This window comes from Sorex araneus, chromosome 2 (assembly GCF_027595985.1).
Source record: "Sorex araneus isolate mSorAra2 chromosome 2, mSorAra2.pri, whole genome shotgun sequence".
NCBI classification, from domain to species: domain Eukaryota; kingdom Metazoa; phylum Chordata; class Mammalia; order Eulipotyphla; family Soricidae; genus Sorex; species Sorex araneus.
The window spans coordinates 201,880,606-201,902,637 of NC_073303.1; the positions used below are offsets into that span (position 1 = coordinate 201,880,606).

Genomic DNA, 22,032 nt, shown 5'->3' on the forward strand with positions numbered 1-22,032 from the left:
AGCCCGGAGTGGAGTCGCACAGGGCACCGGGGAAGGTGGGAACATGCTCAAGACGCACGGCGCGGGTGCACGCAGGCAGCTGACCTTAGCGCCGTCGTCGTCGGGGGTCCTCCAGGAGACTGCGGGAGACGGGGTGGGGGGGGGGGGGGCGGGGGGGAGGAAAGCAGGATGGAGGCACCGTCACAGGCCTCTCCCGGCAAGCAGTCCGGGAACGCCTGAAGCCGAGAGGGTAGGACAAGGCCCCGGGACGGCTCCCGCAGCCCAGCGGAGGGGCCGGCCACGTGCAAGCCTGCGTGGGGGTGGGAATCTATTTCCCGTGGATGCTTATAGCTCCCAAGGGTTTCCAAAAAAATGTCTGACGCCTTTACCATAGCAATTACGCTGTCTGCCATCTGCCAGGGCCTGGCTTCAGGCTGGCTGAAGTTAAAAGTATTTTGGAAAGAAAATGAAAAAAAAAAAAAAAAAGAAGTCTTACGTCTTCGGTTCTGGCCCAGCAGCAGCGTTAAGCCTTGGACACCCTGGAGGGAGACCCTAGAGGAACAGCTCAGCGTTGGCACGTGATGGGCCAGGTCCCGGAAGCCCCCTGCCAGTGGCCTGCTCCCCCGGGAAGCCCGAGTCTGGTTCTGGGATTGGCACGTTCAGCTTCACGGGGATGGGGGGGAGGGTAGGAGGGGCTCAGCCAAGCTGCTGAAACAATCACTCCTTTATCAGCGCTATTTTCAGGGACCAGACTTGAGTAATAAGGGAGTTATCCGAGTATATGATGATAATAAGGGACGAGCCACCTCTGGTCCCCACATCCTCAAAGCCAGTGTCGGAAGCGAAGCCAGCGGGACAATGGTGTGGGGTCCCGTCCTGTCCAGCAGGGAGGACTCTTCGTGGGGCCAAGGAGGGGACGCAGCCGAATGAACAGATGCAGAGCCAGGAGGAGGAGGAGGAGGGAGAGAGAGAGTTTATTCTACTGCAGTTACAATACTTATACCTCTTTGCTGGGAGGGGGTGGTATGCATGCTTGGACCCCCATAGGAACAGTAGTAAAATGCAGATCAGGCATGGGCGTTGGCTAGTGAGAGAGGAATGGCGAACTGATAAGATCAGTAAGGTCAGCAGTGGTGACCTTGTTACAGGAATCCCAAGTAAGCCTCCGCTTGACTAGAGGATAAGAGCCGGGCTTGTAAAATGGCTCCCTACACAGTGGTTTCGGATTCTGAGTCGAGTCCGCACGGAAGGTTCCCGGGAGAGAGGCTGAGCTGTCTCTACCCCCGATGCCTGGTGTCTGCGAGCGAGACGACTAGTCCAACTTACCTTTCATTCTTGGCTGAGAAACACAGTGCACTCACGAGAGCCAACGTGAGGGGGGTGTCGCATCCTTAGATACGGATCCAGAGAAATCCAGGCCTCATCTGCCTTGTTCTCTGGGAACCCAGGACTGCTTTTCTCTCCTCTTTGAGCACAGGAAACGAGCAACCAGCTATTAGCGGCTTCTGATCGCTATTAGGGGTGTACATACCCCTCCCCTGATCAACGTCAAGGCACACACAGTTTTCCAGGCAGACTCCGAGTGCTGACTCAGAAGATGTAGAAACGTCCCCCGCTGGCCTGGAGAATCCCTGTCCGGGAGGGCGTGGGCAGGTGGCTTTCTCGGGCACAGACAACTGTCGAAGAGGAAAGGCAGGCCGTCTAAAAGGTCTCTACCGCGATCACCAACTACATTGTAGTCGAAGGCCATGTGGGGGAAGGGAGTTGCGGGCTGAATGAGGGCTAGAGACTGAGCACAGAGGCCACTCAACACCTTTATTGCAAACCACAACAGCTAATTAGAGAGAGAGAACAGAAGGGAATGCCCTGCCACAGTGGCAGGGTGGGGTGGGGGGGAGATGGGATTGGGGAGGGTGGGAGGGACGCTGGGTTTACGGGTGGTGGAGAATGGGCACTGGTGAAGGGATGGGTTCCCAAACTTTGTATGAGGGAAGTATAAGCACAAAAGTGTATAAATCTGTAACTGTACCCTCACGGTGATTCTCTAATTAAAAATAAATAAATTATATATAAAAAAAAGAAAGTATTGATTGTACTTTGCCAATGGTAAAAATGAAATGAAATAATATCTAGAAGGCATTTTGCACGTGTCTGCCCATCTCAATTGCTCTGTAAATTATATTCTATTAGAAAATAAAGTATTTTTCTCTCTGAAAAAAAATAAAAAATAAAAGGTCTCTACCATTAGGCCCGGGGAGACAGGACCAGGGGGTAAGGCTGACCGTGGTTCAAATGCCCAGGACCACATATGGTCCCTTGAATGCCACCAAGAGTGATTCCTGAGCACAGAACCAGGAGTCACCCCTGAATACTGCTAGGTGTAGCACAAAAACAGACCAAAGAATGTGCGTGAATCAACCTTCAGACTGACAGGATTTGCAGGGCACTGACCAGGGGAGGGGGAACCCCATTCTGCCTGGATCAACCTCAGCTTCCCAAGGCTTCTCAGTTCCAGATGAGTCTTTCTCAGGCTTCCCCCAACACGCCCCTTTCCAAACTGTCCCCTTCCTGTGGCACCCCAGTCCTACTGCCTGGACCCTCAATCTGCCCCCCCCCCGTTTTCACAGGGCCCCACAGAAGGCGACATGGCCCCAACTGAGAAACACCGAGCTAGATAACAAGAATTGATAAAACTAGCAAAATGCTTTCAAATGAGTTAACTAAAAAGGCAAAAGATCTTACTCTGAAAACTAGAGTTTTCAGGTTTTTCATGATTAACAAAATCAAAGACAACGAGAGAGAGAGAGAGAGAGAGAGAGAGAGAGAGAGAGAGAGAGAGAGAGAGAGAGAGAGAGAGAGAGAGAGAGAGAGAGAGGAACCCCATGTTCATGGATTGGAAGATTTTGCAGTAAGAATACCAATGCTACCAATAGTCTCTCAGTAGATGCAGTGCAATCCCTACCAAGAGTTCAAAAAATTCCAATGGCAATTTTTACCAAAGGAGAAACAGTTCTCACATTTGTGAGGAACCATAAGAGGCTCCTGAGTAGCCAACGAAATCCTGAGAGAGAAGAACACGGCGGACGTTGCTGTGTCTCCCAGCCCAAGCTATACAATGAAGCTATACTTGCTCAACAGAAAGGCACTGGCTAAACACAGTCAGCCAGGATGTAAACACAGAATCAGAGCACGTAAACAAACCGCGCAGTTTCAGGAGTTAACTTTTGACCAGATAAGAGATTTCCCAATGGAGAAAAGAGAGTCTCTTTATTAAATAGCAACGGAGGGGGGCTGGAGGAATAGCACAGAGGGTAGGGCATTTGCCTTGCACGCGGCCGACCCGGGTTCGATTCCCAGCATCCCATATGGTCCCCTGAGCACTGTCAAGGGTAATTCCTGAGTGCAGAGCCAGGAGTAACCCCTGTGCATCGCCGGGTGTGATCTAAAAAAAAAGCAAAAAGAAAATTAAAAAAAAAAAGCAATGGAGACATTGAATAGTCACATATAAAATAGTCAAACTTGAATCCCATATCACACCACTCACAAACATTGAATCAAAAATGGACAGAAACTTTGAGGTGGGTCCTAAGGCATGAGATTCCTAGAAGAAAACAGCAGAAACTCTTCACCTGGGCCTAAGAATGACATTTATTTATTTATTTATTGATTGATTGATGTGATAACTAAAGCGCATGGCAATAAAGTGGAAAACAGGGGCCAGAGTAAGAGCACAGCAAGGAGGGCGTTTGCCTTGCACACAGCCAAACCAGGTTCGATCACTGCATCCCATATGGTCCCTGAGCACCACCAGGCGTGATTCCTGAGTGCAGAGAGCCAGAAGTAACCCCTGTGCATCGCCAGGTGTGACCCAAAAAGGCAAAAACAAAGAGAGAGAGGGAGAGAGAGAGAGAGAGAGAGAGAGAGAGAGAGAGACGAGAGAGAGAGAGAGAGGAGAGGGAGAGAGAGAGAGGGAGAAGGAGGGAGGAAGAAGAGAGAGAGGAGAGAAGAAGAAAAGAAAGACAGAAAGAAAAGAAAGACAGAAAGAAAGAAAGACAGAAAGAAAGAAAGAAAGACAGAAAGAAAGAAAGAAAGAAAGAAAGAAAGAAGAAAGAAAAGAAAGAAAAGAAAGAAAGAAGAGAAAGAAGAAGAAAGAAAGAAAGAAAGAAAGACTGGAAGGAAGGAAGGATGGAAAGGAAGGAAAGGAATGAAGGAAAGGAAGAAAAAGAAAATAGAAGTGGGGTAACTTCAAGCTAAAAAAAGAAAAAAAAACTTTCTCACAGCAAAAGATACCTCTGACAGGGGGCTGGATCAATAGCACAGCGGGTAGAGCATTTGCCTTGCACGCAGCTGACCTGGGTTCGATTCCCAGCATGCATGTGGTCCCCTTAGCACCGCCAGGAGTAATTCCTGAGTGCAGAGCCAGGACTAACCCCTGTGCATCTCCGGGCATGACCGAAAAAGAAAAAAAAAAAAAAAAAAGGACACCTCGGACCAAGCCAAACCACACCCTAGGATATAGGAAACAATACATTCTTTTCTTTTTGGTTCTGGGACGATACCGGCAGTGTTTAGAGGTTCCTCTTGGTTCTGTCGGCTCTCAGAGGGGACTCCCGGTGGGGCCCAGGGAACACAGGGGGTGCTGGGGATCGAGCCTGGGCCAGTCACATGCAAAACAAGTGCCCCCATCAGCAAACAATGTTTTCAAACCATCTGGTAAACAGTTACTATATAAGTAACTCAGACAACACAACAGCACACACACATAAAAAAAAAAAAACAGATTTTTTTTTTTTAATTGAACCACAGTGAAATACACAGTCACAAAGTTATTTATGATTGGGTTTCAGTCCTATAATATTCCAACACCCGTCCCTTCACCAAAATTAGAAAGAAAGAAAGAAAGAAAGAAAGAAAGAAAGAAAGAAAGAAAGAAAGAAAGAAAGAAAGAAAGAAAGAAAGAAAGAAGGAAGGAAGGAAGGAAGGAAGGAAGGAAGGAAGGAAAGAAAGAAAGAAAGAAAGAAAGAAAGAAAGAAAGAAAGAAAGAAAGAAAGAAAGAAAGAAAGAAAGAAAGAAAGAAAGAAAGAAAGAAAGAAAGAAAGAAAGAAAGTTGGAAGGAAGGTTGGAAGGAAGGATGGAAAGGAAGGAAAGGAATGAAGAAAAGGAAGAAAAAGAAAATAGAAGTGGGGTAACTTCAAGCTAAAAAAAAGAAAAAAAAACTTTCTCACAGCAAAAGATACCTCTGACCAGGGGGGCTGGAGCGATAGCACAGCGGGTAGAGCATTTGCTTTGCAGGCAGCCAACCCGGGTTCAATTCTCAGCATCCCATATGGTCCCCCAAGCACCACCAGGAGTGATTTCTGAGCATTGCTGGGTGTGACCCAAAAAGAAAAAAAAAAGGAAAGAAAAAAAACAGACCAAAGACTCAATTAGACATTTTCCCCCAAAACTATCAAAACTTACCAGGGATTCCGAGGGAAATGCTCAGCCTCACGAAGCCTCAGGAGTGAACCCCCGGAGTGAGCCCCCCCCCCCATAGCTCTGTCTCAAGGAGACAAGCTAAGAAGTTCGGGTGGGGGATCGGGTGCCAAGTGCTGGATCCGGCACGGGCTTCGCATGTAGAAGACCCAGGTTGGATCCCTGGTACCGCCTGGTTGCATCCCTGAGCACTGGCCCAAGCATAGCCCAGGGGAGCCCGAGTATGGACCCCACGAACAGCCCAAAGAAAACTAAGATCAAAAATGCTGGCCCGGAGACAGACAAAAGGGAAGTCTGGTGCCCAGGTGGCGGGACTGGAAATTGACATGGCCACTGTGGAAACCAGCGAGGAGCTTCCTCAAAAGTACTGAAAACTGAGGTCTGGAGGCAGAGCACTGAGGGTAGAGCATTCGCCTTGCACACGGATCCAGATTCCCTCCCAGCACCCCGAAGGGTCCCCCAGGCACCGGCAGGAGTGATCCCCTCAGCACCGCCGGGGGTGGCCCAAAACCAGAACCAAAAAAAAATAATTGGAGATAGTTTTCCCACAGGACTGAGCACTGTCGTCTGAGCGTTCCCAGGGGAAATGGGGAAGGCGCGCGTGAGAGACGCCCGCAGGCCGTGTTCCCCAGACCCCGGAGACGTGTGAGCAGAGTGACAGAGCCACGGAGCAGGGCGTGAGACGCGTCCTCCATCACTGTCACCCTGCAGGCGTCACGGGGCGCGTTCCCGGCTGCACTGCCCAGGACACTCTGAGATGGCCCGGGTTCGACCCCCAGCACCACACTGGCCCCCTCCCTGACCCCAAGCACCACCAGGAGTAAATCCTGAGCAAGTCCTGGAACACGCAAGGCGCTGTGTGCAGTGGGGGTAAGGCACGTCCCGGGGAAGCCGCTAAGGAAGAGCGTCCCCACGGGCCCTTCCATCCTCCCCCCGCCGAGTGTGTATGACGCAGCCATGCAGAGAGGAAGGTGCTGTGTGACGCCACCAGCCTCTCCTCCCCTGGGCCTTACATGCAAAAAATAAACCTGAGGCACAGGGCAGCCGGCAGAGCAGGGAGGGCGATCGCCCGCTGGCCCAACACCCTGGAGGGTCCCCCGAGCGCCCCCAGGAGTGAGCCCTGAGTGCAGAGCCAGGCACAGCCCTGAGGACCACCCGGCGTGGCCCCCAACAGTCAGTGACTCAGCGGTGAACGTCCCATGCTCCGAGGAAGGGCAGATGCCCCCGAGAGTTCCGCTCACAATTGAGCACTCGGTTAGGCGGGCGAGGTTGTCCGCGCTGAAGGTCGGGCCCCAGGCCGGCCCCGCAGGGAATGGCGCGGCTGTGAGGAAAGCACGGTGGGCCGGCTGGAGGAGGCGGACGTGCAGGCGGTTAGTGGAGTTAAACGTTCGCTGGCTGCTCGCCGAGCTAATGACACTCGCCCTGGAGAGCCGGGAAGGGCCTTCCAGGGATGCCTCGGCCAGCCCGGGGCAGCGCTACCCGAGGCTTTTCCTCTAGGACGGGGGGCGGAGGCAGGGGGGGCTACCTGGGGGTCCCCTGCCCGGCCACACCCTTTCCCCGAGGGAGGGTGAATCCCGGGCGTCTGTCGGGCAGAGGCTGAGCAAACGCACGCCAAGCCTGGGCCGTGCCCAGGGTCTGGGGCTCCCCAGGCGCGGGGGGGACTGCACAGGCGCTCACGCCGCATCCTGTTCACAGAGGTTCCTTTACTCGCACCCGGAGCCCGGCCCTTCCCCACTCTCAGGGGCCCGAGACGACGCCCTCCCCCCTCCAGCGGGAAGCCCTTGCCTTGGGGGCCTTCGGGGACGCACAGGCACCTCAGCAGCAGCTCCCACAGGAGCCCCGGGTCCGAGAGGCGCGGGGGTCTCACGCCAGCATAGACACGGGGAGGGGAGGGCCCAGGGCCGGCCACTCCGCCTTCCCGAGCTGGGCCCAGAGAGAGCGTGGGTGGGGGGGGTCTCACTTTTGCCTCGTGCCTGCTGGCACTCGTCGTGTCCTGGCACCCCTGAGGGTCCCCCTGCTTCGGACGGTCTCAGGAGCACCAGGGAAAGGCGGAGACACCCGGCTTTGGTGCTCCCGAGGCTCTGAACAAAGGCCAGGAGACTTGGGGGGGGGGGGCGCCAGGTGGGTATTTTCAAGCAGCTGGCAGGAGGCCACAGAGCAGAGATTCTCGAGTATGTCATCAGCACGCACGGGTGAGACCCGCCCCTCAGGGACATGACGCAGGGCGGGGGTGGGGGACACGCCCCAGGTCCCCAGATTACAAAGGAAGATGAGCACCGACCCCCGGCCATCCCCCCGTCCTGCCCAGACTCAGCCGCCCGCTGGCCGCGCCTGCTCTCTGCGGTGAGCCTGCCCGGAAGGGGGGCGGGGCTCACTCCTCCTCATTGCTCTGAGCCCACCAGGAACGACCCCCAAGCACCTCTGGGTGTGACCCAAAAGCCTCAGGAGGGAGAAGAAGGAAAAGGGGATGTCAGAGCATGGCGCTGGAGCAATAGTACCGTTTGCCTTGCACTAGGCCAACCCGGGTTCTAATCCCAGCATCCCATATGGTCTCCTGAGCACCGCCAGGGGTAATTCCTGAGTGCAGAGCCAGGAGTAACCCCTGTGCATCGCCGGGTGTGACCCAAAAAGCAAAAAAAAAAAACAAAAATGAATGATGTCAGAGCAGAGAGAAGGCTCAGAGGGGCGAGGCAGGTGCCAGCTCCGTCCCTGGCACCCCTCGGTCCCCTGAGCATCACCAGGTGCGACGCTGGTGGCACCCAAGCACTGAGGGTCAAGGAAGGACCCCTCCGCCCAGTCCCACGATGCCAAGAGATCTCCCCAGGGGGGACCAGTCTTCAGGATGACGACCCTGGGGTGTCTCAGACTGGGGTGGATGATCCCCCCGCGCACACACACACACACACACACACACACACACACACACACACACACACCAGAAAGCCCACAGCCCCACCTCCCAGCCCACCCCCTCCTGCTGGCAGAGAAACGGCCCCACCCCCGCCCCACAACTAATCTGGACGAGAAGGTGACGGGCGCCGAGTCTCCCCAGGGCAGCTGGCCCGGGCGGGCACTCCGGGGCCTCCTCAGAACGGGGCCCTTCCCTCTGAAGGCGCAGCAGCCCCATGTGGGGCCTCCGACTCGGGACGGCCAGAGACACCACTGAACCTCATCCAGCTGCCGGGCCATCGACGGGTCCAGATCTGCAGCTCCTGAGCCTGAGACACCTTCAGACACCACAGCGGCAGGTCACAGCAACCTGAGGGGAGGCCGCCCAGAGGCCCCCCAGGCTCGGGGAGCCTGGACAGGGCCGCAGAAGGCTCGCCCGGCCCCCGCCAGCACGGCAGGTGCTCACACGGGGCCGAGAGTCACAGCACTGGGAGACAGAACAACCTGCTGACTCTTACCAACCCGAGTTCAGACCGTCCCGTCCGCCTTTGTGTCGGGGCGAACACTACACACAGTTCATTTGCCGGTGGCTGCAAGGGGCCGTCTGGGCCGGGGCCGGTGTCGAGGGAAGGGCACACGGGTCTGGGGACTGACTGATTGTGGGACATTTCACGCCTGACGCAACTTAGCAAATGAAGAACCTAGTAGACCATGTGTCAAAGCGACAACATGAGTGAAGGGGCGCCTTAGAACCCTGGGCCGCTGCTTAGAGGCCCCCTCCCCCCGTGCAAAGACTCCGGGACGCCAGAGGGGCCTGCCCCGGGGGACATACAGGCACTGGGGGCTGCTCCGTGGTAGGGGGCACCCGCCCCGCCCAGCTCCCCGCTGCCCAGAACCCACCAGGACCCGAACCCGCAGAGACACTCACTCCCGCCCTCCTGGGCCCTCCAGCATGCGGCCTTCGTTCTTCGCCAGGTCCTTTCCGGCTCTTTCCACCTGAAGAGGCATCCTGCGGGGGAGGAGGTGAAAGTGGGGGAGCTCCTGGCAGAGCCCCCCGCCCATCCGGGCTTGCGCAAGGCCCCGGTTCCAGCACACAGGGTGTGACCCTGATGGCACCTGACCCCCACCGGCCCAAGCATGATCTGGCGTGCCCCTATTTAAAGAATTAATGGGCCATAAACGTAAGCGTTGAGAACAGTGGGGTTCGTGCCCAATCACACAGTCTAACCGGAGGCTGAATGGACAGCAGAGCTACTACATTAAACAAACAAAACCGGCATTTCCGATGTGCAGGGCAGGGAGGCCTTTCTGGTGGAGGCGTCCAGCAGCTCCACAAATCTGCAAGTGGCCAACCTAGGCGCAACCCCGCAGACAGCTCAGGTGTGTGCGAGGCGCAGGCATGAGGCCTCGGGACAGACCAAGCCTGACCAGGGGCTGCACCGGCCACGGGCGCAGGGACCAGAGGGCCGGGACCCTGCAGGGACTCAGCTTTCTCCTCTGGGCCTCGCTGGGCCTCCTGTCTGCGGAGTGCGGTGGGTGTGAGTCCTGAGGCAACACTGTGGTCAGGAGGCTCCAGTGAGAAGCTCCCAGAGCAGAGGCCCCACCCCGCCACACAAACCTCACGCCATACACAACTGCTCACACAGACACACTGTACAGTAGACTCCTCACACAGCATTCACGCATACACTCCCCACACACAGGCCTATCCCTCACACACACACACACACACACACACTCCACTCTCACACACACTCCACTCTCACACACACACTCCTCTCATGCACACACACTCCTCTCTCTCACACATACACACACCTCTCACACACACACTCCTCTCATGCACACACACTCCTCTCTCTCTCACACACACACACTTCTCACACACACACTCCTCTCATGCACACACTCCTCTCTCTCTCACACACACACACACCTCTCACACACACACTCCTCTCATGCACACACACTCCTCTCTCTCTCACACACACACACACACACACACCTCTCACACACACTCCTCTCATGCATACACCCTCTTCTCTCTCTCTGTCACACACACACACAAACACCTCACACACACACTCTTCTCTCTGTCTCTGTCTCTCTCACACACACACACACGCACGCGCTCCCTGCAGTCCCTGTGTCCGAGCACGCCGTCCTCCTCCCCCCAACATGTCCAGCGCAGGTGGGCAGCCGGGCTTGCGGGTCAGGGCCAGGTGGCGGCCCCTCCGTGGCGGCTCTCGGCAGGCCACGGTGCCATCTAGCGGCCTGCTCTGCTCCTCAGTGCAGAGGAGGGGGAGGGAAGGGCGGGCGGTGGCACGCCGAGGGTTCACCCACGTACATTTCCGATTTACACTCGGGAGGCTGAGCCGGGCGCGGACACAGCCCGAGGGGCCGAGGGCTGCAAGCTTGCTCCCCCGCCCCCGAGGTACGTGCCCCCTTTCACCCACATGCACCCCTCATCACTCACCCCTGCCAGGCGCTCGGAAGGTGCTCAGCCTCAGAAACCCCCAGAACACCCAGAACATGCAGCCGGGAATCCCCCTCTGCCCTCTGCGCCAGCTCCCGAGTGCGGGCACCCAGGGGCTGTCTGTGAAAGCCCATGCCCGCAGTGCCCTCCTGGAGTCACTCTCTCTCTCTCTCTCTCTCTCTCTCTCTCTCTCTCTCTCTCTCTCTCTCTCTCTCTCTCTCTCTCTCTCTCTCTCTCTCTCTCTCTCTCTCTCTCTCTCACACACACACACACACACACACACACACACACACGCAGCAGCACTGCAGCACTGTTGTCCCGCTGTTCATCGATCTGCTCGAGCTCTGCCGTGCGGGCGGGATACTCTCGGTAGCTTGCCGGGCTCTCTGAGAGGGACAGAGGAATCAAACCCAGGTCGGCCATGTGCAAGGCAAACGCCCTACCTGCTGTGCTATTGCTCCAGTCCTGTCACACACGTGAAACAGCCCAACCGTCCCAGGACAGATGAATGGATGAAGGTGCGGTGGTGGACAGGCACGTGGAACACGACACTGCCACAAGAAAGGGCAAAGCCGAGAGTGTTTGCTGCCGAGTGCACGGAACCTGGGGGCTTTGTGTTAAGTTAATCCGAGGAGACGAGCAAAGGCCGGGTGAGCTGTGGCAGAGAGACAAGCCAAGGGAACAGGCAGCCGGGACAGTGACAGACCTGGGCCGGGAGGACGGTCTGGGGCACCTGGTGATGGTGCAGGTAGGACCCTTTCACCAAAACAAGAGTTAACCGGACTGTCCCCCTGTCACCTTTGCACAAGAAAAAAAACAATGCTGCAAACGGCACTAGAGCAGAGGCGTAAATTAGGTTTTTCATTTAAGTGCACTTTGTAGCTTTTTTTTATTAAAAAAAAAAAAAAAGTAGGGGCCAGGGAGCTGGAGCCATAGCACAGCGGTGAGGGCATTTGCCTTGCATGCAGCCAACCCGGGTTCGATTCCCAGCATCCCATATGATCCCCTGAGCACCACCAGGAGTAATTCCTGAGTGCAGAGCCAGGAGTAACCCCTGTGCATTGCCGGGTGTGACCCAAAAAGCAGAAAAATTACTTTTTAAAAAATAGTAAAAGGGACAAGAGAGACAATACAGAGATCAGCAGGGTGCGGGTCCCAGTTCCATCTCTGGCACCCGGTGGTTCCCTGGGCATCGCCAGGCGTGGCTGTAAAGGCCCCTGAGCACGGCTGGAGCAGCTTGGACCCCCCGTACAAGACCCTAGACTGAAACAGTGCTTCACTGAGCACTGCTGAGGAAGAAAAAAAAAAAAAGACAGAATTTTACATAGAGAACACTTTGTTAGAAAAGACATATGTGCGTACATAAATGTATATAAAATATGCATTTGTATACAAGTATGTACGCATACATGATAATATACACAACCAGGAATGTTGGCGAGTGAGATCATGTTGTGCTTCCCCAGCTGTGTGTACGGCCAGGTGCTCCCTCGCAGGCCGGGAGCCCCCTGGCCCCCAGCTAAGACCTCTCCCCCCGCAGCTGCTCTGTCCTTGGCCCGGGGAGACTGTCCACATCAGAAAGGGTTTATGTGGAACCAGTCGAGATGCAAATCCATGTTCAGATTCTCTCTCCCCTCGGGGCAGCGCTTGACCCAGCATTCCTTCTGCCTAGCTGGTAATTTAATTAGAAGACTGATGACGAAAAGGGCAACAGCCTCCACAGGAACTAGCTAGAAGGTTCGGAGAGTCACCATCAGCCGTGAGAACTGTGCCTACGCCCCTCGGATGGACGGAGCGTCTGCTGGGTGCCGCAGAGAGCGTCCTGGGTGCCACAGGGGGCATCCCGTGAACCCACTTTGTGCCAAGAGAGTTCTAGATCTCTTGGTGCTGTTTGGTGCTATGGAAACACTAAAGACTCTTTGAATAACTGTTTCGAATCTTCCTCCCAGTCATCCACAGACACCCGACTATAGCTCTGAACGTGCCCTGGTTGTTCTCCTTGTGAAGAGTCAAGCATTACGTTTTAGAAAAATGTAGTTTTGTTTTTTTGTTTGTTTGTTTTTGCTTTTTGGGTCACACCCGGCGATGCACAGGGGTTACTCCTGGCTCTGCACTCAGGAATCACCCCTGGCGGTGCTCAGGGGACCATATGGGATGCTGGGATTCGAACCCGGGTCAGCTGCGTGCAAGGCAAACGCCCTCCCCGCTGTGCTATTCCTCCAGCCCCTGTAGTTTTGTTGTTGTTGTTGTTGTTGTTGTTTGCTTTTTGGGTCACACCCGGCGATGCTCAGGGGTTACTCCTGGCTCTGCACTCAGGAATCACTCCTGGCGGTGCTCGGGGGACCCTATGGGATGCTGGGAATCGAACCCGGGTTGACCGTGTGCCAGGCAAACGCCCTCCCCGCTGTGCTCTCTCTCCAGCCCCCCTGCTCCCTTCCTTCCGAGGGCTGAGCGTCACCCTCTGCTGGGTGATCACGTTACATGTACCTGTCCAGGCGTCAGCGAGAACCTGGCCTGCTCCCACCCTCTCAGCTCCCGTGAAGGCTGGGGGGACGCGGGTCCCAGGCTCCCTCTGGGAACGTCCTGCTCGCCCGGGTGCAGGCTCACAGCAGGGACGTGCCACTGCAATGCTGTAGCCCCCTCACGCCATTTTCCACGCAGACGGTGCCACTCACGCTTCACTCCGACATGCCGCGCGGGCCGATCTCCCACACCCTCAAGCCCAGCTGTGCTGGTCTCCCTCAGAGCCCTGCTGGTGGACGGCGGCTCCTGGGCGCCTCCTCAGCCCTTTGCTCTCGCAGTTGGGGCCTAGCTCAGCCCCGCGCGGCACCTGTGCGGGGGAGGCGGCGTGCTACGGGCCGGGCTGCCGCCTCCACGGTCTGATTCCATCCCCACGCGCGAGCGGACTGTGCGGGGACCTTCCTTCCTCCCCGCCCCTCGGTGTCGGAACCGCAGAACCGCAGCCTCGTCTGCCGGTCGTCCAGGGAAGGATCCGCTTCCAAACGAACTCTTGTTCGGTTTTGGGTTTGGGGGGAGCAACAACCAGCAGCGCCCAGGACCCCCGCCTGCTCTGTGGCGCTCAGGGCTGACTCTCAGCAGTGCCCAGGGAACCACGCGTTCTCTCTTGAGAGTGTTATTCTTACTACTCTCTCTCCCACTTATCCCTTCCTCCTTCCCTCAGAAGCCTCTAAATAAAATGTTACTTCACTGCTTGTCTACTCCTGAAATTCTTTTCCGCGGGCGAGACAAGAACCCAGTAGCCCTGGGTCCCGGGTGTTAGAGGCGGTTGGGGAGAAAGTGACCGTCTTTCTCCTCCCCGCTTCGCGTAAGGCACCCGTGGGGCCCGCCGAAACCAGAAGGACCTGGAGAGTCTGCCGTCTGCCAGGGGACCCTCCCCGCACACTGCACACTCGTGAGCAGGACGTGAGTGCAGGGCCCCACAGACGCCGAGCAGGCTGGAGGGGACAGTGCCCTGTGGAGGCTGCCGTGCGGGCCGGGCCAGGCCCAGCCCCGGCACCAGCTGACGACAGCACACGCGCTGGCACTGCCAGGCCAGCCCTCGCCCCGCGCCCGGCACCCAGGAATCAGCCACAGCGGGTCCCCTCCACCTCCCACTGCAGCCGTGAGGGTTACGGCAGGCCCCTGGAGGTCCGCTTTGGGCCAGGCTGCCCCTGCCGGGGGGCGGGGGCCCTCAGTGCTCTCTGTGCTGGTGCTCCTCACCGTCTCCCCACGTCAGACACTGCCCCCAACTCCCCAGGAGTCTTCGCCCACCGCCTGGACGGCCGGGTTTTAAAAATCAAAGCCTGGGGCTCCCACGCCGAGATGTGATCCCGGGGGCCGCACGCATGTGCGGCCTCTCCGCAGCTGCTCGAGCGTGAATCCAGACCCTGCAAAACCTCTTTCGGCATGGGCAACTCCTCGCAGAATGTCTCCAGCCTGAGAACTAAGCCTCGGCCCCGTGCCCGCCCAGGAGAGGAAAGGTATTTCTCTCTCTCTCTCGCCTTTCTCTCCGGGGATGAAGGGCACAGTGTCCGCCATATTAAGACGACCACATTTTGGGTTTTGAAGCCTGCAATGATCCAATATCTGGAAGAAATCTCCCTGGACTTAGTTGTTAATGTACAGAAATTCAAAAGCAGTAGCGGCCGCGCGACCTCATTTGTCTTCACAGTAGGTCTGACTCTAGTGGGGTACTCCTAACAACAATAGTGAGGTTTGTGTTGAAATATTGAATGTAACCAAAGTAAACAGAAAGTAAAATGAAACTTATCAGTTACAAGGCGGGGGATGGGGGTGCGGGATGGGAGATGTACTGTGTGTGTGTTTTTTTTTTTTTTTGGTGGTGGTATATGGGCACTGGTGAAGGGATGGTTGTTTCAGCATTGTATAACTGAGACCTAAGCCTGAAAGCATTGTAATCTTCCACATGGTGATTTAATAAAATAAAAATTTAAAAAAAAAATCAAAGCCTGGGGCTGGAGTGATAGCACAGTGGGTAGGGTGCTTGCCTTGCATGCGGCTGACCGGGGTTCGATTCCCAGCATCCCATATGGTCCCCTGAGCACTGCCAGGGGTAATTCCTGAGTGCAGAGCCAGGAGTAACCCCTGTGCATCGCTGGGTGTGACCCAAAAAGAAAAAAAAAAATCAAAGCCCAGTCTCACCCAGCCTTCCCCTTCCCTCTGCCCGGCCCGGTCCAGAGCCCCTGAGGGCAGAGCCAGGGGCAAGAAGGACTGGACAGATGGGCTGACCACTGGAGTCCAGGCTGGCTCTGGTCACACTGGGGAGTCTCCCGACCAAGCAGGGACCCCCACCCACTGGGCAGGGCTGACGAGAGGGACCCCCTCCCGAGAACCCGCACCACCCAGTCCAGAGAAAAGCCAAGCAGGCAGGCCCCGATGCAGACCAGACTGAGAACTGCTCCAGAGGGAGGTGCTCGGGGCAGCCGCTTCAAAGGCGGGGTCACATCTGGAAGCCAGATGTGAAGGGAGTGGGGGCGGGCATCTGTGCCCCGTGTTAGGGGGTGCCCGGCCACAGGCCCCACTAACGTGCCTGCAGAAGGGGCCCAGACCCACCTTCCTGTACCCCAACACTGGTGCAGGAGCCCAGGGAGGACTCGGGGGGCTACCGCACCCACACACACACACACACACACACACACACACACCTGCCGTGGCTGTAAGTGTGACCATGTCCCCTCGGCAGAAACCAAGGCAAGTGCTGAAACTCTCCAAAAGGCTCGGGATTGGGGCTGAGCCGGGGTTCGGTCCACGGCGCCCCAGACGGTCCCCCGAGCCCTGCCAGGGGTGGTCCCTGCGCGCAGAGCCAGGAGTGAGCGTGCACAGCCGAAAGCAAAGAAGAAGAGGGGAAAATAAAAAATCGAATAAATCCTAACAGCGAGTTTCCAAAGCAACAGGGTCCGCACGCAGGGAGCTGGCTCTCCCGGGTCAGTCCCCCGCAGGCCAGGGCAGGGTCTTCCCGAGGTCTCTGCTGCCCCTGCAAGCTGCACGGAAACCCCTCCCGTGGGGCAGGCCTGCAGCAGTGCGTGCTGGAGTCTTTGCTTCAGGGGACCTGCAAGGACTTGCTGTGCCCGGCTGGAATCCGTGGGGCGACACTGCCCCCTGGTGGCCTCAGCCCATCGCAGCCTCAACTCCCTGCCACCTACCTGCCCTCCTGCCCGCTCCTTTCCTGGGGTTCCGACTGGTGCAGGGGGGCAGGCAAAGGGCGTGTGCTGAGGGCCAGGGCGGCGGGCACCTGTCCCAGCGCAGCCTGGACACGGCCAGGAGGGCCACGCTGCATCCTCACCCCCCGCCTGGCTCTGCAGGAGGGACCCCGGGCAGCTCCCAGGGGCTCATCCCCGGTACCCTCAAAGCCCGCGTGAGCCGTGGCACTGACCGGGGCATGCAGCCTGGAGGAGGCGCCGGGACACCGGCCGTGGAGTGGAGGGCCCTGTCCTGGGATAGCACAGCCTCTGGCAGACCTGGCTTCCGCCCCCAGCACCTCAGACGGTCCCGAGCCTGCAGGAGTGATCCCCCAACGCAATGGGTGTGGCCCCAGAACAAAACTCAGAGGCCGCACACATACGCCACAGTCGCAGACAGTCCTGCTTCTCGGTCTGTATTTGATGCCAACTCACTTTCGTCCTTGCTGAAGGTCTACGGGAATTCTTGAAGTCAGGTCACTAAAGCAGCTGGAGGGACAGCACAGTGGGTAGGGCACTCGCCTTGCACAGGGCCCACCTGGGTTCAATCCCCAGCATCTCCTAGGTCCCCGGAGGTTGCCAGGACAGATCCCTGAGCACCGAGCCAGGAGTGAGGAGTAAGCCCTGAGCACCGCCAAGTGTGGCCCAAAACCCAGGAAGGGAGGGGAGGGGAGAGGGAGGGGTGAGGAGGCAGGGCAGAGCAGGGGAGGGGAGGGAAGGGTGGTCAGGCCATTCATGTCCCGTTCCTGTTCTCCCCCAGCTGCTTCGGCAAGCTCGTTTCCTACTACTGTAAGTGGGCGTTAGGTGTGTTTACCAGGATACAAAGTGCAAGTGACTTTCATAGGGCAGGAGCCATAGGACGGTGGAGACTGACACTTGCATGTGGCCGAGTCCATCCCAGACATCCATATGGTCCCCCGAGCACCCGAGCGCAGAGCCAGGAGTGACCCTGAGCCCCACCAGGTGTGCCACCCAGCCCCTAAAAAAGAAATGTGATTTTTGTATATTGATCATAACTTTTTTTTTTTTTTTTGCTTTTTGGGTCACACCCGGCGATGCACAGGGGTTAATCGGGGCTCTGTACTCAATAATTACCCCTGGCGGTGCTCAGGGGAACCATATGGGATGCTGGGAATCGAAGCCAGGTGGGCCGTGTGCAAGGCAAACGCCCTCCCCGCTGTGCCATGGCCCCAGCCCCACTGATCCTAACTTTTTTTTTTTTTTTTTTATTGAATCACCAAGTGGAGGGTTACATAGTTCTCAGGATTATGTCAGTTATATAATACTCAAACACCCTTCCCTTCACCAGTGCCCATCTTCATCACCAACCCCCCCAGTATATCTGCCGCCCCCTCCCACCTCCCCAGTCCCCACCCTTGTACGTGATAAGTTTCACTTCGTTTACCTTTATCTCGATTACATTCCGTGTTTCAACACACAACTCACTACCGTTGCTGGGGTTTCCCCCCAAAAAGAAAAAGACAGTCCTATTGCCGAGGAGGCATTTGATAGTTCTCCATTGCTAAGAATATAGAGATATTAAGTCCCGCTGTTTGTTACTTAACTTTTCTTTTTCCCCCTTGCCCCGCGCCACCGAGTTCACGCCTGTTTAGTAATCGCCACGCTGTCTGACAAAGGGAAAAAAAACCGAAGAGGATGGTTATTTCCTGTCATCAGCCGGAGTGGGGCTCTGGCTTAGTTGATAGTCTAGTAGAGTGTCTGCAAGCAGTTTCTGGAACCAAAGGTCTCGCGCTGGTATCGGCTCCGGCTGGAGATTCCACCAGCGTCCCGCTATTCCACGTACATAACTTTTCCCCTTATATCCCATTCCCACGCCACCAGGTCTGTTTGCTTAATGGACGTCACACTATGTTTGACACCACGCCGCGTTTCTTCCCGAGATAGAAGGATATTTCTTCTCAGCCGGCTTGGGGATATAGCTTAGTTCAGTCTAGAGAGATGGCTACCACTTTGATTGCCTTCAATATTTCAACAAAAGACTTACTATTCTTGTTAGGATCTCCCACAAAAGTCCGACCCATTAAGAAGGAACCATTATGATCCTAACTTTTAACCTCTTAACTTTTAAACGTTTACGCTGTCCATCTGCTGATTAGTCCCACCAGCTCTTTTTTGGAAATACTGAGAACTTCTGTACATACACGATTGTGTCACCCAGGGAGAGATGATTTTATTTCCTCTCTGGCCTCATTGTTCTTGCTTCTCTGCCCTGGGCTAATCACCCTACTGCTGATGCGGGTCGAGGGGGGGCGTTTTCACCACCAGGAGCTTTAGTCACTGACTTCTCATCAATGTCTTGAAGCTCGGGAAGTCCTCTCGTTTCTGGCTGACAGAGACCTTATGGTGTGCTGGGTTTTTGTAACTGCAGCCTTGCCTCTGTTGAGGTCATCACATTTTCCTGCATCTTATTTGTACAGCGTATTACATTATGGCTTATTTCAGTTTTAGGATACTTGGTCCTTGAATAGGATCACTCTTTTTTCTTTCTAAGACATTTGCTAGGTGCAAACTGCTCGCTGTTTCTGAGTGCTACTGCACTGCAGCTCTGTGATGGTGTCGCCTGGTTTTGTTACCGAAATATCACTGATTTCATAGTGAACTGGAAATATTTTCCTTCTCCCTTTTTCCCGACACACCTGGGTTGGATTCCTATTTCTTCCCTAAAGACAGAATTCATGCGTTGATTCAACTGACTTGGATTTTCCCTAGACTTATAAATATTCAATTGGGGGGGTAGTGTCACACCCAATAATGCTCTGGGGTTCCTCCTGGCTCTGCACTCAGGAATTACTCCTGGCGGTGCTCAGGGGACCATATGGGATGCCGGGGGTAGAACTCGGGTCAGCCACGTGCAAGGCAAACGCCCTATCTGCTGTACTATCATGCCGGCCCTCAATTATTTTTTAAATGTATAGGGTAGTTCACATTTTCTCCTGGATGAATAATTTTCATGATACTGTGTTTCATCTAATTTCCTTATTTGTTGGCAGTTTTTTGTACTATGTCCTTTTAATATGCTTTATGTAAGATTTGTCGTAACATTCATTTCCTTGCCATTCACAAGTGGTAACTTGCATCTTGATCAATCTGAAGATTTTTCCATTTTTACTAATCTTTGCAAATAACCAGTTTTTAGTTCCACTCATCTTTTGAATACTGATTTCCTTCCATATTCATCTTTATTATTGCAATTTTGACTGGTGTTTAAATTCTTTTTAATTTCCTAAATAGGCAACAAAAAAATGATTTTAACCTCTCTTCATTGGCATAAATCGTAAAGCTGTATTTTTTTCTATTGTTTTAACAGATCTCAGGATGCTGTATTCTCATTTTCACTGATGTATTTTTTAATTTCCCTTAAGATATTCTCTTTAGGGGCTGGAGCAATAGCACAGCAGGTAGGGCGTTTGCCTTGCACGCGGCCGACCCGGGTTCGATTCCCAGCAACCCATATGGTCCCTTGAGCACCGCCAGGAGTAATTCCTGAGTGCAGAGCCAGGAGTAGCCCTTGTGCATCGCCAGGTGTGACCCAAAAAGGAAAAAAAAAAACAACCCTCTTTAATTCATGAGTTATTAAGTGTGCTGCTTAATTTAAAAGCTAAGAATAGAACGTCTCAGTGTTTTGGCTATTTTCTAAGTTATTTGCTGTTGTTGAAGAATGTTATGTTTTTGTTTTTTTTTTTTTTTTTTTGCTTTTTGGGTCACACCTGGCAATGCACAGGGGTTACTCCTGGCTCTGCACTCAGGAATCACCCCTGGCAGTGCTCAGAGGACCATATGGGATGCTGGGAATCGAACCCGGGTCGGCCGCGTGCAAGGCAAACGCCTTACCCGCTATGCTATCGCTCCAGCCCTGTTATGTTTTATATAAATCTATTTTTTTTCCCGGGGGTGGGGATATGGGTGTTGGGGTAACGCTGGGAGGCTCTAAGAGCTTACTCCGAGCTCTGTGCTCAGGGACGGCTCCCGGTGGTGCTCGAGAAAGGGGTCAGTCACAGGCAAGGCCAGCGCCTTACCAAGCCTGGCGAGCTCCTGGCCTGTGATGCTCGTATTATCCAGCAACGGGTTTATTTTGTGAACGTGCCACGGGCCCCTAAGAGCCTGTGGCCCCGCAGCTGTCGGACAGGCATGAACGTGCTCACCCAGTTCCCTGGGCTCCCGGGAGCTTATCCCACTGGCCCCTGTTCACCAGTGCGGGCATTTCCAACCCTAACCACCGACTTCTCTCTTCCGTCTTTGGACGATGGGATTTTTTTGTGTGTACTTTGGAACACTGGGTTCAAGTGAATTCATGGTCGGTCAGGGCTGGAGACAGAGCGCGGGGCCGAGCATCCGCCACCTGCCGGGAGCAAGCCCTGAGCACAGCCCGAGGAGGCCCAGACACCCGAGACGACAGGCGACACAGAGCAGCGAGGGGAGATACCAGGCGTGTCCAAAGGGAACATCCGCAGCCTCCGAGCTGTACGTGAACAGCTTCGGACAGACAGAAACAGGCCAGCGGCAGGCGCGACACGGGAACTGGTGCCAGAGTGACCAGCAGCCGCCCTGGGGCCAGCAGAGCACCCTGGGGCCAGCAGAGCAGTCAGGGCATTGCCCGGCTCCACACAGTCCCCGAGTGTCCCAGGGGCAGCCCTGCAGACTCCCAGCACTGCCACTCTTCGGGCTCTTGCAGAGCCAACGGCCTGGCTGGTCAAGAATAGACAAGCTGGGTACCACGTCACACACACGCACATGCACACGCATACATGTACATGAACACGCACATGCATGCATGCAGGCACGCACACACACGGTTCCTGCACGCCGAGCACCATGGCAAGGCCTACACCGCCTGGGAACCTGGTGGGGAGGAGGGGCAGCCACCGGCGCCCGGGGCCACGCCAAGGCCATCAGCTTCCAGATGGGCAGCACTTGTGACCTGGCCACTATGCTTTGCCCTTTTGCCCTACTTTTACGGCCTGTTTGTGAGAGTGAACAACTGCTGCTTTATGCATTAATTTATGGGTTGGTTTGGGGCCACACCTGCTATACTCAGGGGCCCATGGGGTTGGCGGGGACCAAACCCCGTCGGCTGCGTCAAAGGCAAACACCCTACGCACTACACTCTCACTCCAGCCCCTTTCTTTACATACTTAACAGTTATTATACAATGTAACTGTATATATGAAACACCAACACTACCATCTACTGGACAAAGAAAATCACTTGGCTTTAAATGGGGGGGGGAGAGAGAGAGAAAGGGAGGAGAGAGGAGAGAGAGAGAGAGGAGAGGGAGAGAGAGAGGAGAGGAGAAAGGAGAGAGACAGAGAGAGGGAGAGAGAGAGAGAGAGGAGAGGAGAGAGGAGAGAGAGAGAGAGAGAGAGAGAGAGAGAGAGAGAGAGAGAGAGAAGGAGAGAGAGAGGAGACAGGAGAAAGAAAACCCAAAACTACAAAACCCGTGAAGTTTATTCCGCGCTGCACACCCTCACAGTGCCCCTGAAACAGGCCCCGCCC

At 55.3% G+C, this 22,032-nt stretch overlaps 1 long non-coding RNA gene across 1 annotated transcript; it reads right to left on the reverse strand.

Moving 5' to 3' along the window:
• Positions 1–5,249: 5,249 nt before the first annotated feature.
• On the reverse strand, positions 5,250–10,958 carry LOC129402581 (uncharacterized). The gene is made up of 3 exons (XR_008628710.1): positions 10,820–10,958; positions 9,272–9,352; positions 5,250–5,346 (listed from the first exon to the last, which is right to left on the reverse strand). It is a non-coding gene; the product is annotated as an uncharacterized LOC129402581 (long non-coding RNA).
• Between the last annotated feature and the right edge of the window lie 11,074 nt (positions 10,959–22,032).